A 17111-nucleotide genomic window follows, 5' to 3' on the forward strand; every position below is an offset into this window, starting at 1 on the left:
TCGCTATAAAACACTTATTTTTACCTTACCAGGATTATTGGATTAAAAATATTTTTATAAATTCTCTAAGAATTGGGAAGACGACTGTATTGAGCATGAGAAAATTTTTTGTTTAGTACTCCTATTTGGAAGGTTATGAAAACTGTCTGGATTGAATAAACATGCCTGTGCTGTATCCCATGGATCTCTGCTATCCCACAGTAATACAGCCGGTTTGATACTGGCATAAGAAGGGGCTGCTCCTTTAATGGGATGTTGGATATTGTAAAACATTGCTTTGTGTTCTGTGTAAGCTAACTTTCAGTTACACTTTAGTCTCATTTGGAACTTGTATCAAGAGATTTGAAGAATAAGTACTCTGATGAGTCAAAACCTGTAATGTTCACTGGAATCAAGAGAAAATTCTCAGCAGTACACACTTCTTGTCCGACAACTGTATGGACTCACTAGACTCTTAGCTGGGATGGGTTTTTCTGATGCTAATGATAATTCTTTCTCAAATCCTTTTAATATCTATTTTAGGAAATGTATTGGATGATATAAAAACAGATTTCTCTTAACACAACAGTACTCAGATCATCCTGATGCCGCATACTGACTTTGTATCAGTTCACTCAAAAATAGTGATGATAAGCTAACCTTAAGCATAGCTACAGTTACCTTTCTTCGGTCTTCTTACCTTTTGAGTTTGCTGAAAGCATCCTGTGGGACGTGATGTTGTCCCTACCAAAAGCTCCCCCCCCCCCATAAAGTAAAATAGCTTGGAGGCATATCAGAACTAGCCATTGGAGGAAAGCTAGGAATAGATCTTTGTTTCGTCAAAAGAACTATCTCCAGATGGATGTTATAGATGCGCTTTGATTTAAGTCTTAATTCCACAAAGCATTCAAGGATCTCTTTTGTTCACCCTGTTTTTTTCAGAGAGATTTAATGAAGGGTGCTACCTCTGAAGTCGTCATGAAGAGATTGGAAGGAACCAATCAGATTTTTCTTTTTGCCTACATCAGACTGAAACCAAATGTTACTGTGAGAGCATAATTTTTGCCAAAATGCTTCCACTTGCTAGGGGCTCCCTATAGCTCCCATAATATTCATAATCACCTTGCCGTGTGGATTGACTGGGAAATCACAAATTCTCCACACTAGCACTAATGTCTCCTAGGGAGTTGCAGGATATGGGCCATCCGAAAGGGGTAAAAATACTTTAGTAATGTTTTTCAGTGTCAACCCCTCTGCTTTTTTAGTGTTTACCTTGATCTACAAAGTACCTGCCCTTTTCTTTGTCTTATTTATCCCAAGCACCAGATAAAATGGCAGCAGGCAGTGGGGGCTGGAATGGATCTCCATAGTCTTGCGAAATGAGAAAGGAAAAACTCATTCGCACTCTGTGCGCTTGAAAACACTACAGCAAGTGGCCAGCAGAAGAATGGCAACCTGAAGCTGCCGTTGTTCTGAAACGCTTCACTTAAAGCCTTAAAGAATAGATTTGTATCAATGCACTGACTTTTATAACTATGTGAAAGTTGATTTTTAGCCCCTTGTTTCTATTCTGTGCTATTGGAAGTATTCCAAAGGGAGTTTACAAAATGTTTTTTAAAGAGAAAATGATAGTATAATTTAATAGATTCAAAGGATAATTTGTTTTAAGACTCAAATTAAAGTAATAGAGAAAGAGAGCTAAAGAAATGCATTGCAAATATGTGCAACTGAACCTGCTAGTAGCCCTCTTAAAATCATTGAGTTAAATGGGATTTAGCTTATCTGAATGCTGCCTGAGATATTATTGGAAAAACTGAGGAAAGAGATACACTGCAACATCTTGTTACTCTTCCCTATGTCTAAAAGGACAAAGTAATGCGAATGAAAATTTTGGCCTTCTTCACTACAACAGGGAGACCAGGGGCAAAGGCAGGCAGAAAACAGCATCCCAAGACTGTCCTGTAGTTTCATTTGATATGGCAGTGTTGTTGTTTGAAGTTTAACTCACAAGTGGGCTATCACCACCAGAATCTGCACATTTTTACCAAACCCTTGCAGTGGTGGGGCTACCATCATTGAAGCAAGCTATGGAATGTGAACAACATAATGCACAAAGCATTTTCTGTGTGATGTGGATGTCAGCTGGCTGGTGCTGTTGCATTCTTGGCAATATGAATTTAGGGTATAAGTTCATAAAGACCAAGCAGAGAAACCTGCTTTGAATTTTTATGCAAGAAGATATTTGCACAAAAACGAAAATGAAATGTTGTTTCTGAACATCTAAGATATATTCCATAGTAAACTACTTTCTGGAGACTTAGCACATTATAAATATTTTCAACCAGGCTGTTAACAAACATTGGGAAGTGGACTATCTTAGACATAGACCTTGCCTAGGAAAGATATGCGAACATTGGAGGTATTCTAGCTTGGATTTAACATGAGTCTGTGAAGGCAAAATAATCCAGCCTTAGCCAGCAGTATGAAAGAGAGTCATATGGGAAACGATATTTACTCCTTTGTGCTGCACAGGGACCTTCCTCCCACCAGCACAGGCAACCTTAGGCCCAATGAGCTCCCTGGTATGCCCTTGGTTAGGAGGTGCCATGGCTTCAATAGATGCTATACTTAGGGAGGTGCTTCCTGTTCGTTCCTGTGGTTGCTTGCAGTTGATTGGTGCGGTTGCAACAGCATGCGTCCAGAAATGGGTGGGGTGGGTGTGCAGCTTCTCCCTGGATTTTTTGAAACCGCTATTCCACTGCAGAAGTATAGTTGGAAAAAGTGCAGTAGTTAGTCAACAACACAGGAATGAAGCCGTGGGGATCCTGCTACTTGTGCAGATTAGTTTATTCAACAATAAAACTTAAAAAAGCTACTTTCTATGGAATTTTATAGAAGCTGCTTCATTGAAACATTTATTTTCATGTTCTTAGTTACCAGACACCTGTGAGTTAGTATTTTAAATACAATACACTAAACTGAAATTATGTTGTGGGTGGAAGAGTTGTTTAATATTAGGTACCTTCATCTGTCTTGGGGGGAAATCAGATTTTAAAATGGTCCAAATATTGCACACCCTTTTCATAGCAAGGCCTTCTCATAAACTTTGTTCACAGTGAACCATGAGGAAAGCACAGAACAAGAGCAGAGTCCTCTGGGTAACTTTGCAGATGTGCCATAGAAATAAATTGATATCAGCACAAAAATCAGTTGGATCGTGGCCAAAATAACAATTTTCAAATATATTTACATAAGTGGATGAAGTTTTCTGTTATTGCATTTCATAATATTTTCATTGTCGTGGTGCTACTATTCCCATCATTCTTGTTCACATGATTGGGTATCCTTCCATTTAACTCAATAGTAGCTGTGCACTCGTGCTATGGAATTGCAAACTCGGGGGGGGGGGCATGTCATGTCTTTGCAGGGTAATACTGCAGCCCAATCATTATACCATTAACAGCCAAAAGGGGAGGGGAATGGGAATTTTATTTCAGGGATGATATTGGAAATACACAAACTCAATGTTAAAATAAAAACCCTTCGAGATGAAGAACAATAGCTATACTTTCTGGGGTGTCCAAGAGAATGGTGGGAAGGTTAGTAATAGTACCATTTTTAAAGAAATGCTGGGGAACCCACAAGAGGAGCACTAAACAAGAAGAGGATTCAGAAGGCGATGCAAACATTGGCAGCTTATTGTGCCCTTCACTTATTCACCAGACATAAAACAGCAGGGAGGGATGTGCTAAGCAGCCATTTCTGAATAGTCAGCTAAACTTAGCTTTGTTGTTTACTGTCTTGTTTGGAAACACTTCATTTAGCACAGCAAAAATATTCACTGAAGTGTTTTTACATGAAATCTCTGAAGTCAAAATGAGCGTGTGTTTCGGAATTGCTTTGATTCAGGACAGTTGTATCGACTAGATTTCTTTGCTTCTGTTTTCTGAATACACATCAATTCTGGTTTGATTTTTAAAAATTAATTGCATTGAATAAGTTTTATTTTGTAATGTTGTTTAATTTGGAAAATATTCAGCATGTTACTTTATACATATTCAAATCATAGGAGAGAAAAATGTGAAATTCTTGAGAATTTTGTGTTTTAATTGTACGGAAGCATTTTTATTGAAAGACTATGCAACTGATTAGCTCAAAATAGTTCCTTTCTGTATTATTCCAAAATAATTAAGATAGGAATATCAGTCTTCTAAAAGAGGCAGCTCATTTTCACAGGTTATTAAAAAGAACCTCCATATTTAAGGTACATCTCTATATGCCAGCATTTTCCATTTCCTAGGTACACAGTAGCTGCTATCCGATCAGCAGGAGATTGTTGCCCTCTTTTTTTGTCTTTAGGCAGTTACTGTGGGATTCCAAACTTTTGCCCTCTGAAACGCAAACCCCTGTGCCATTTACTGACTGCAGTACTATCCTTCCTTTCTTCTGCTGTAAAACTCAAGACAACATGAGCAGACATTTCTCAGCAGTCTCCTACCCAGGCACCAACCAGATCAGCAGTGGAACCGGCTGCCCCGGGCGGCGGCGAGCTCCCCCTCACTGGCAGTCGCAGTGGTTGGATGAACACTTGTCGGGGATGCTCTTGGCTGATCCTGCATTGAGCAGAGGGTTGGACTAGATGACCCCTTCCAGCTCTATGATTCTTTGCTTCAGCAAGCTAGCTACATCATGTGCTTTCCCACTGTGCCCTGAGAACCATAATGCAAACTGCTTACAAAGGTTGCCTTGAGCAGTTCTTAGTATTCAGGCATACAGACCATACAGATATTTGCTTCCTAGGGAAGTGGCATCCAATTAAATGGCCAAGTTCTTCCTCTTAGGAAAGCTCATTTTTGAGTATAAAATGCTTCTCTTTTCACTTCTCATTCTGAAACTCCCTCGGCTGTCCCATGACATCCTAATTTGCTTGTGAATCCTAAATTCCTTTAACTAAACAAGCCTCAAGTATTTTAATTTGTTGGAACAGCTGTGGGACAAGAAAGTGTGTTTCCTTCACCACTAATAGGCATGCAGTTAGTTTGACAGTTTATGAGGCAATGAACAGATTGAAAAGCTATTTACAACCCTCCAAGTGCTCGAAAATTTCTGTTCTGCTGGGTTGTACATTTTGTTAATATGGTTTGGGTGTCGTAACTCTATCACCTTTTTCACTCACTACTACACCTCACTGGATGTCCTTTTTAAAACTTGCATATTTATGAAAAAAGCCCTGACCTGGATGGCCCAGGCTAGCCTGATCTCGTCAGATCTCAGAAGCTAAGCAGGGCCGGCCCTGGTTAGTATTTGGATGGGAGACCACCGAGGAAGACCAGGGCTGCTGTGCAGGGGAAGGCACTGGCAAACCACCTCTGTTAGGCTCTTGCCATGAAAACCCCAAAAGGGGTTGCCATAAGTCGGCTGCGACTTGACAGCACTTTACACACACACACACACATTTATGAAAAACGAAGATATTTCTTATTTCCTGTTAATACCTTCAGAAACTTAGAACATATTTGTACGTAACGTCTGTGAAGCAAATCAGACATGGTTTGTTGCATCTAAGAAACCGCCCCCCTTTTAGAAATAATGTTGTACTTCAGTTGAAAGTACAATAGTGGCTCTTAAACAGAAGACAGTCGGTTCAGCAAGTAGCCAGCCAACACCCCGCTCTCCAGACCCGGCCTGGCCAGTTAAATTGCTTTGAGAAACACACAATCACTTGAGGGCTTTGATGGCCAACTGAATTCCTTTGTTTCCATAAAGCCAACAAAGCCTCCCTTCTGCCCTTAGCTGTGGAGATGCTGGGGTTCTAGCAATGTTGCGTTGCTTCTGAGACAGATAACGTGGATAAACCTGTGTAACTTCAGGAAAATAGTTAAAAACGATAGTACGGGAGCGTGTATTTGTGAATGCTGCCTACTCCTAGAAGCCACAGTGTCTTTTAATTCAGCAGGGATAATAACAGAGTGGAATCCATGTGTGTGCCAATCCCCGCTCTGTCATGGAAGCTTGCTGGGTGTCCTTGGGCTTGTCACTCACTCACAGTCTAACCTACCTCGCAGGGTTGTTGTCAGGATAAAATGGAGGAGAGGAGAACCATGTAAGATGCTTTGGGGACCCACCGGGAAGAAAGGTGGGATTTAAATGAAGTCAAGTAAGAGCAGGGCAGCAAGTCCTGCCCCCAGTCAATTGGTAGCTTTAATGGCTGCAGAATAATCTCTCCTACTACAACAGTAGCAGCTTTGTGGAGAAGATGTAGGCCCTGAAATAAAATATTGTTGAGGGTCCTCTTGTAAAATGTTTGACATTTACATGTACTAGTCAAATGGCACTGAGGTCAGTGTCTAGTCAAATGGCACTGAGGTCAGTGTCTTTTAAAAAAATTCGATGGCATAACTAATTCAAAAACAGAACACTGTTTTTCACAGCTGATTTTGACAATTAAGCTTTTAAGAAAGACAACGAAACATGCAGGCACGCATATTCTGGACTGGAAACTGGTGGGAAAGAAGCAAGATTCTCGTGGCGTTATTCCTCTGTCAATAGTCCCCACTGTTGCTACGACACCGTTGTGTTGCTTCAGGAGCTGACAGCCGAAAGAGCAGTTGTGGTGGTGGAAAGTGCCGTCAAGTCACAGGCGACTTATGACAACCCGGTAGGGTTTTCAAGGCAAGAGATGTTCAGAGGTGGTTTGGTGTTGCCTTTCTCTGCGTCACGACCCTGGGCTTCCTTGGTGGTCTCCCACCCAAATACTAGCCAGGGCCGACCCTCCCCCCTCCTTCACTTTGACATCTGACAAGGTCAGGCTAGCCTGGGGCCGTCCAGGTCAGCACCCTCAAGCTGTTAGGTCACCCCCAAGCTAACAGCAGCTTTAGTGTATGCAAATCAAACATTTACTGATAATAAATCATAAATAAATTTATTTTAACACAATTCTTTGGTATGCATATAATTTTACCATTTATTAAAGAAACCTTTTACCGTTGCCAAATTTTGAGCAATCCCCACATTCAGTTACACGGCCCCATATGGGGTTGCGACCCACAGTTTAAGAAGCTTTGCTCTAGACTGTAGAGATCAGTTCTCCTGGAGAAAATAGTTGCTTTGGAGGGTGGCCTCTATGGTATTATAACCACTGATGTCCCACCCTGCCCCAGGCCCCACCCTCCCCAGGTTCTACCCCCAAATCCCATCACCTTCCCAAAGGGGATGTGACCTATGTTCATGCAGTCCAAACGTTGGATTAGGAAGGGGAATTATATGTATGATTCCCTATCCACGTAAGACATTCCTGCAGCAGCTTGCTTTCACAGGTGGATCAGACCATGAGTCCCTCTTGTTTAGCAACCAGTTTCTAGCAGTTCTGGAAGCTACTTGCTTCCAGAAAACCCACAAACAGTTTCTCCACAAATAACTGTTATAAAGGCAGAGGTGCCCGCAACGTCAGGCGTATCGATGTGGCAAGGAGAAAGGTCACCAACGCAGTTGGCAGAGCGATGGTCAGATTGGGCGGAACGGTAATCCGGCAATGGGGCATTTCTTTCCGCTTGGCGGCATTGTACCATTGGGACGGTGTGCACCTCGCCAGCTGGGGCATGGATCTCTGGCTACAGAACATCGGGGGGGGGGCTGATGAATTGGCTTCAGCTGTGAGTGGTGGCGGACGCTGCACCAGCCTGTGAGTCTGGGGGCCCAGCACAGCTTTTTGGCGGATAGGCATGGAAATGTGTCAGTTGGGGGGAAAAGCGAACTGGAGGGGTCGCTTTCCTAACTCAGGCAAGCAGCGGGTAAACACCCAGTGACGATCGTCCTGGTGTTTTCTTGGTCCCCGCAAGGGTTGCCCTCAGCAGGAACGCTGTGGGCTGGTTGGCACACCAGGCCGCATTGGGGTCGGCCTTGGCACCTGACACATGGTTCATGCTGTGCCACAAGGGGTCGCAGCTGTTGCCAATTCCAATAATAGTTGTGGCCTATTACCTTCCAAACTATCAATCTTCTTCTAATAAACTATGATGTATGTTGTTGTTTAATAAAGTTGTGTTGCATGAAATTGCTCATTAATGTCTTCACTTATAACTTCAGCGCGTCGGCATTCCCTCCCATTTAGCCCTGGGTCTGCAATGCACTCTGTCAGTTGGAGAACTTTTACCATTTGTATTCCAATATTGGGAATTCTTCCCTCTTTTCAGCCGATTATTTTTAAAAAGTAATATATAAAGGAACTATCCCTAACCTAACTTCTAGCTAAGGTGTGCATTCAGTAGGGTTGCCAAGTTCCAGGTGGAGCCTGGAGATCTGATAGCATTACAACTGATCTGTAAACTACAGAAATCAGTTCCCCTGGAGGGAAAAAAAACCCCACTTTGGATGGTGGACTCTGTGGTGTTTTACCCTGCTGAGGTTCCCCCTCCCAAAACTTCACCCTCCCCAGGCTTTACCAGAAAATCTTCAGGAATGTCCCAACCCAGAGTTAGAATTCAGATATGAATAAATGAAATCGCTCAATGAAAAATCAATTTTTGTTCATTTGCTATTCTAACAAAAATGATTCCTAAATTATGCCCATAATATTTGGTAATACTAAGATCTTTTTGTTATTTTCGTACCTGGCTTTCTGGTTTAGAGTTTACAGAGGGGCAGAGGCAATATTGTAACTGCCATGAGAGACTTCATTGTCTTCTCGTCTGCATGCTGTGGTCACTTCTGCTGGCCTAGACAAGCAGGCCTGCAGGGTTGTCAACCTCCAGGTAATAGCTGGCGATCTCCTGCTATTATAACTGATCTCCAGCCGATAGAGAACAGTTCACTTGGAGAAAATGGCCGCTTTGCAATTGGACTCTATGGTTATTAAGATGAATTAATCCACACTGCACAAGAGTGTGGATTGTCCACACCCTTTAGCTGGCCTGCTTCCCCGCCGACCAGCTGAGGGACAGCGGGCAGGCCTGTTAATTGGCGGGCAATTGCCCACCATTAACAGGCATCTGGCAACCCTACACATGGGGGAGAGATTAAAGGAAATACCCCAGAGGAACAGATTGTACTATGTGAAGCCCCCCCAAAAGTCTTTATATAAAGGTTTGTTGTAAAAAGAGAAAACAAAAGGGAAAGGGGGTTAGATTCAAAAGCGGGTGGGAAAATACAGGGGAAAGCACACAGCAACAACACAGAGATATTCAAATGAAAAGCAATACAGTTGAACTAAGTTAACATGATACCTATGCTGTAGCTGGTTTCTCAGAGCCTGTGCAGAATTCCTTGTGGTAACAAGACGCTGAAGGAGTCCTTAAACCCTACACAACTTCCTGTGGACCCAAGACTGAAAACTGAAGACAAGGGAAAATCTCAAATGTACGGATATTTTTAAGACTCTCTCTGCGTCCTATCAAAGTAAAGGCTGAGCAACACTAGAATAACATCTTCACAAAAAAAGCTCAAGCCATTTTCTCCAAGGGAACTGATCTCTGTTGTCTGGAGACCAGTTGTCATTCCAGGAGATCTCTAGCCACCACTCTGAGGTTGGCAACCCTACCTCAACTTCAACCTGTTTCCTCAGCAAAATGGGCTTCTAAAAATGTACAACAAGTTACATAAACATAGTAATACTGAAGAGGAGAGGGGACAGACCTAATGTAGCATTCATTAACACAGTTAGTTTCTCTTTAATGAGCTTTAAACATGGGAACCAAGAAAGAAATCAGGGTCACATAGCCCAGCCGGTGGAGTGAAGCCTGTTGGCTTGCGTGCTCTGTTACTGCTGCCCCTGTCTCCAGGCATGGCTGCTGTGAGGACATCGGCCAACCTACTTTGCTCCTGAAAGGGACAGTCTCAAAAACAAGGCTGATGCAGACACAGCGGCAACCACCTGCTCCCAAGAGATGGGGGATACTTAACTGCACCTCCTGCCTCCTCTGCTTGGCCATGGTGTGTCCAATTAGGTCTCATGCTTTGAACAACATCATTCGCAACTGCTTTGCATTGGTCTCATTGGCCAGTACAGTGCGGGGGGTTAATCACTTGGTAATATTACTTTATTTTATGAGTGTCAAAGGGAGAGTGCTTAATTGGGGTGCTTAATTGCAGCTATTTGATTTAAATTGATCTGAAAGAAGAGCCAGCAGCTCCAACACTACACTAAATCAATGGAAAATTATGCCTTACAGAAGAATTATTTTCTCACTGGGGCATATTCTCTTCCACAACTTCTTTTTATGGATAACTGGGGTATACTATCCTGAAGGTTTTAGCTAATCTGAATCCGCCTCTGAGTTTTGTAGGTGGCAGGCAGGACAAGGTGTGTTACGCTGGGGTTTCTCTAGTGGCAGGAACTGTAAAGGTTTTAGCAAATAGCATAAGGTAAATGGGTGAGCACCCTGACATCCAAATTTGAGTTTTTATTATTATTATTATTATTATTATTTTACCAAAACCAACCTTTTGTAGTTTGCTGGCTAGCAGGAGCTGTTGAGAGTACTCTCTTGGGGCTGGGAAGCATCGTCATAATCCAAATGCTGACCAGCTTGGGGAAATAGTGGCAATATTTTGGTGCGCATGCTATGAAAATAATGTGTGGAGTGTGCCAGGATGTATTTGACCAATCACTGGTAAAGTTATGGTAGCCCAAAAGAAGTGAAGGTTGAATAAGTTCTTATAAGCTGGAGTCTCACATTTTTACTCTGGGGTGTAGGGGCAACAGAATATCCAATGAAATTAACAGTGAGGAGGTTTTAAAACAAACAAGCCACAATGAACACAATGACACAATGAACAAGCCTTCATAAGTGCCGGAGACCAGCATCTCCGGCACCAGAACCAGGAGCTGGTTGAGCAGGTGGCGGGGTTGCGGGGACTTCTACTTTTGCAGGAGGTGGCCGACCTTCATCAGAGGCAGTTGGCTCCACCGCAACTCCAGCAACCCACGCCCGTCGGTGCCCCTGCCCCTGCCACGCTGCAACTCCAGCAACCCACGCCCGTTGGTGCCCCTGCTCTTGCCACGCCGGGACAACCCACCCCCCAGCCTCAATTGCCAGCTCCATGGAGGGAGCTGCGAGCCTCATTTGACGGTTCTGGGGAAAAGCTTCCCTACTTTTTGTTACAAGTGGATGGCTTCATGAGAGAGCAGGGGGCTACTTTCACTTCGGAGGAGAGTCGGGTGCGCTATGTGGCTTCACTGCTGGAGAGAGAAGCGGCGAGCTGGATGGTCCAGCAGTTCAACTTTCGTTCCCGCGCTCTGTGGTTCCTGGATGACTTTATGGTGGCACTTAGACGGTGCTTTGAGGACCCCTTTCAGAGTGAGAGAGCCAAGACGGCTCTCCTTCAGCTTCGCCAAGGGACCAGAACAGTGAAGCAGTATGCTGGAGAGTTTCAGTTGCTTGCCAGCAAGGTTGTGGACTGGAGTGAGGCCACTCGGGTCCAGTATTTCCGAGAAAGACTTAATCCAGAGATTCTCCATTGGGCTTTTATGCAAGGCAACCTTCCGGATTTGGATTTGGAGGGATGGATTCTACTGGCGGTCGAAGTGGAAAACCGCCGGCAGCTATTGAACTTGTCAAAGCAGCACAGAGTGTGAGACTCAGGACCTCAGCCTGAGAGAGCAGTCCCAAGAGGCGGCTCCCAGCCGCCGGGGAGGGTGGCCGCTCCAGCAACAGAGAAAGCGAAGCGGTTTCAGAGTGGGGCTTGCCTAATTTGTGGCGGAATGGGACATTTCACGGCCGCCTGCCCTTCCGAGTCCCCCACCTCACAGGGGGTACTGACCTCTTCCACAGTTGTGTCACAGCCCCCCCCCCTTGGAGGGGCTACCGGATGCCTTTAAGGTCGCTTTAGTGAAAACCTGTCAAGTGAAAGGAGCCGCAAATAGTCTGCCAGTCTGCTGAGGGGAGAATTTTGGTTTAAAAAAATAAACTGTATGTGCCTGCTTCTTTGCAGAGGAAGGTGATGGATAGGGGCCATGGTTCCAAAGTAGCCAGGCACTTTGGGTTCGTAAAGACCCTGCATATGTTACGGAGGCAATTCTGGTGGCCAGGGATGAGAATGGACTTGGACTCTTTCATTCGCAGTTGCCCTACGTGCGCTACAGCCAAAAGGGTGGTGGGAAAACCACCCGGACTTTTGAAGCTGTTGGAGACGCCTTCGGCTCCCTGGGAAGTCATTGCCATGGACTGTATCACGGACCTTCCTCCCAGTCGAGGAAAAACGGTTCTTTGGGTAGCTACGGACCTTTTCTCCAAACAAGTGCATTTCGTCCCTTGCACGGGACTGCCCACAGCGCAAAAATTGGCAAAGATGTTCGTGTCACATGTCTTTAAATATCACTCATTTCCGCGCAAGATGATTTCCGACAGGGGTTCACAATATGTGGCTAAGTTTTGGAAAGCGTTTTGGAAATTGGTGGGAGTGGAACAAGAGTTGTCTAGCGCATACCACCCCCAGACCGACGGACAGACAGAACGTGGCCCCGCCTGTCTCCCCCTGGAGCCGTCCGTCCGACGTCCCCCTGGGCTTGGAGGTGTGGGCCCAGCTCCAAGGCTCATCCCGGGCGAGGGGTGGGGAAGGCGTGCCGCCTTCCTGCCCGCCAGCCTCCGGGACAGAGGGAGAGAAGTGCCAGGATTCTAGGCAGGCAGGCAGCCAAAGGGGCTGTATTCTTTTCCAAGCAGAAACTCCCCCAGCCAATCACCGTTCTTGGGGGAGGAGAAAGGAGACGTCCCGGGGAGCGAAGCAAACATTTTTTCATGGGCATCCATGCAACAAAACACCCGTCCACAGGAAAGATCGTCTCAAAAGTGGTTTGGATTGCCTCTCTTTTAACCCGGCTTATTTTGCTCAGGGGGGGAAACACGGATCTGCAGTGAATAACCAAAATTTGACTCCAACGCAAATCAGCGTCGAAACAGCAGCAAATCTCCGTGAAGAGTACCCCTCTGTCATACTTTTGGGTCAAGTTCTCCTGCAGCTTGGATTGTTTTTCTTATGTCTTTAAGCCTGTGGCTTGGGCCATGCCTTTAGCACAAGGTGAGGTTGTAAGGTTAGATGATAAGGAATCCCCCCCCCCCCGCCGTCTTACAGCTTGTAAAAACTGACTCTTTTCTAGATATTTCAGTGACCTTGCTGATTAAGTTGTCCATTTTACAGTGCAATGAATCCAGCACCTTACATTAAAAAATCCATTGTTCTGGCCATCAGCAAAATCAGGTCAACCAGGTTGTCATTTGCTATTACCATGTTTTCCTCACTCCTTTGGTATTCAGGCTTTACCCCAACAATGTTTTCCTCTGTCACTCCATAAGTACCAATATCAATATCAGTAACAGCAAAATCATCCCATCTGTCTGCGAATACAGAACTTCTTGTGTGTAAGAAGTTGTGCAGGAGCGTCGTTGTTGTCTTTTGTGTGTGTGTGTATGTGGGAGGGGGATATCACCAATCTTTAACTGTTTGGCTGCAGGTGGAGAGTGCTCATCAGTTTTTCTTACATGTTTAAATGACCCCGTAGTAGACCTTCAGTATGCTTATATGCTGATAAGCTAACCATTCAATTAAAATAGTTGCTGTAAGCAAAGCCTACAAGGCCTGGATGGTTATTTTGTTATTTTGATAAGTTCCCTCAAAATAATTAACTGGATCCTCCCGTAATGACTTTTCAGCTTAACTGTCACAGCTAAATGTTTTGTCTACAGCCAACATTATCTCCTTTCTCCAAAAATGCTACGTACAACCCTCTCAGCACCTAGCAGGAGAGAAACAACACTGCAAAAACACCTGATACCGGGCCAACTCTCTTCCATCTAGATAACTAATAGTCCTTATTCGAGTTTTATTGAAGGAGATAATCTCACCACCACCGCCTCGCCGCCATCTTGTCGAGTCCAAGATGAAACCTACTTTGACCCCCCAAATCTCGAGATTGAGAACCCTGGGGAGAGTCAGTGCCATTCCCTGGTAGGAAGAAGGGAGTTGCATACATGCAACCGATAGGGGAAAAATGCCTACAAAAGGATTGGGCTTAGAGGTGCAGGTTTATCAGGTTTATCACAGGTGCTAACAGGTTAGTTATTTGTTGTTTTGTTATTGTTCTAGTACTGTGTGGGAGAGGACCTTCTCAGCAGGTCAGTCTACAGGTTTTCAGGAGGTCCTGAGCAGTGGCAGCTGGTTACTAAGGTACTTTCAAGGGAACCCTTGGTCTAAGAGAGCTTCCCAGCAAGGAAAGGCACAATTCCCCCCTTCTTACTCTAACACCATGTTTTATGGGCTGTGCCTGCCTACATAAATCGTCCTGGAGATCTCCCTGCTGGATTTTTTCCCCTATCCACAAGGCCATCCTGTGCTGATTATGAGGTATGGATGGGAGCACCAATGGATTGGCTTTGTGCGTTTTCGCCTGGTTCACTGAGATCTACTGCTAGTTTGCACATGTTTGATGCATGCAAAAGCGTTTCTGTGTTCATAGGGCAAGCACTTGATTGAGAAGAGAGTATATCAAAAAGTGATTAGACCAAGTACAGAGGATAGCTTCTTCAATATCTGATAGCCAGTATGGCTATTGCATTTAGCACAATGCTTAGTGGAATTCCAATTCCATAAAAGGTGTAATTCAATATTCATCCCATAACTGTCCCCTTTCCTCAAAAAACTTCAGGAAAAGATCTGGACTTTGCTGTGCTAAAACCACATTTCCCTCCATCACACCACCAAAGGGCATTTTGAGAGTTTAAACCCCCCCAGCAATTTCCATAATGCTATAATGTTATAGTACTATAGCAATTACCAGCTGTTCTTTTTAAAGCCCTCTGATGGTCCAGCACAAAAAAGGCAGTTGGGGGGTGTGGGGTGATGACAGAAAATGGCAGCTGTGTGAGTGGATTATTGAAAATGTGCATGCTCCCATCCAGACAGCATGATGATGAGTTTGAACTATGCCTTTCCCAAAAAGATCAGAGAAAAGATGGTTTGAGAAAGCGTTTATGGAGGACAGGGAAAAGGCAAGTGGAGAGAGACTAGAGCATGGTTTGGTTGCTCCCCCAAAAAGTAGAAGCCAAACAGGAAGAAATTCTCCAAGTATACCAGCCAGAGACAAAAAGCTGGTTTGTATGACACTTGAGTAGTTCTTGTATTACGTACTTAAGAATATAAATGTGTCTGTGTGTTTTGCTCTATGAACTTCTGTTTGTTTTTTGCCTCACACACAAAAGAACAACCATGATCATTACTATGAAACGAATAATACGACATGTGGTTTCAAGAAAGGGCAATTTAATTTATTTACCTTAGGCTGGAGTCAGATGACCATCTGATGTGAAAGCAGGCATTGTGAAGCCACAACCAAGCAGTGTTTTTAAGGCTAAATTACCAGACATTTGAATTCTCTGCCCCTTCAGTATAACTGTACTGCTTCAGCGCAAATGTGGTACTTTTTCCAGATGGCTATGATTGCAACACATGTTGGTGACATGTCAGAGCATTCAAAGAAGAACCCATCATATTCAAAGAAGAAACCGTGATGCCAAAAGCTCTCTGGTAGTAAGGATGGGCAAGTGGACATTAACTTCTCAAGTAACTAAACAAAATACATTTTATTGTCGAAGGCTTTCACAGTCAGAGTTCATTGGTTCTTGTAGGTTATCCGGGCTGTGTAACCGTGGTTACACAGCCCGGATAACCTACAAGAACCAAAATACATTTTGTTAATGAAATTACTGAAAACCAAATCATATTGATCTTTGTCAATCTTTGATTTCATCCAATATTCCAGCATCTGGCTGGTCTGGCTTAGAGTTCATGGAGGTCAGAGGGAAGGGAGAAAGTTACATGGATGTTTCCCAGTCAACAATTATTCAGATCTCGACACCAAATAAAGGATTGCACTGATAAGCCTTACAAACACCTTTTTCTTTTCTGTTTTTAAATTACTCCTTTGCAGAACTATTGTTGAGGAACTGATCTATAATTTATTTAGGTGTTTTTAAAAGGGGGTTGGAAACATCCTATTGTTTTTCTGATTAAACTCTGAACTTCAATGCATTTGCCTGGAGCAGATCTCCTTAGGGGTCACCCGGAGCTGGCAGTTCTACCACTGCTGGTGCTAGGTTGTTAGGTGTAAGAGCCTAAAGGGAGTGGATATATGCATGATCAACTGAGGTCTTTTCCAAATTGTTTTTTTCTGTCTGTTCTGGCCCCATACTGCTTCAGTATACCCCCTCAATTTCCAAACACATTTTTGTGCCTTTAGTTTTCACTGCTGCTTCTGCTTCTTCTCTTCTTCCTCCTCCTCCCTAGGGTTTTTCTGGTTCTTTTGAAACTACTTTTACCTTGATATTCTTCTGGAAGGCGATTTTGAGCCAGCTTTTTCCTCGTAATATTTGTGTCCGTTTTCTTTATCTCCCACCCACTCCCACCCACCCCCAGTCCACTTTTCAATGATTGGACTGTCATCATCATCAAACCACTCCCTCTACACCCCTGAAAATGAATGGTTTCAGTTTTTTGTTCTTTTTTAAAAAATGCCCCTAAAATATAAATATAGTGTTGTAATGACAGTGTAAGCAGGTTCTCTGAATTCCCAGCTTTCATTTTTAAAAAAGTAAGTCTCTATCTTCTTCCCTTGTGGAGATATAAGGGCGAAGGCATATCTCCGCCAGGGAAAAGTTTTTAAAAATGAAAGCTACATCAATATTTTAGAGCTCTTTTTTAAGGGGGGGGGGGCTGCTGTGATGCGATCGATGGTGACAATGATGACAACAGCACTCTCCCTTGAAAACCCTCATGATGTAAGGCACATGCAGGAAAAAAATTAACTGACTCCATAACTGTGAAAATATACAGGGAGGGCAGATGAGTGGAGCAACCATGCCCAAACCAATTCCAATGCTTGTGGAAATCGGGAGTAAGCCAAGCAAGCAGAAAAGGTCTTTTCTTCTTCTTCTGGTCCAGAATGCCACAGCTCAGCTATTAACAGAAGCTAGATGGAACGTGCATATTACTCCCATTCTGCAGACACTCTATTGACTGCCCATTTGTTACCAGGCTCAATTTAAGGTATTAACTATCACATACAAAGCCCTTCATTGGCTTGGCCCCTCTTATTTTGTGGGACTGCCTTTCTCCCTATGCTCCACTATGATAACTTCGCTTATGGC

Source organism: Euleptes europaea, chromosome 12, assembly GCF_029931775.1.
Source record: "Euleptes europaea isolate rEulEur1 chromosome 12, rEulEur1.hap1, whole genome shotgun sequence".
Lineage (NCBI taxonomy): Eukaryota > Metazoa > Chordata > Lepidosauria > Squamata > Sphaerodactylidae > Euleptes > Euleptes europaea.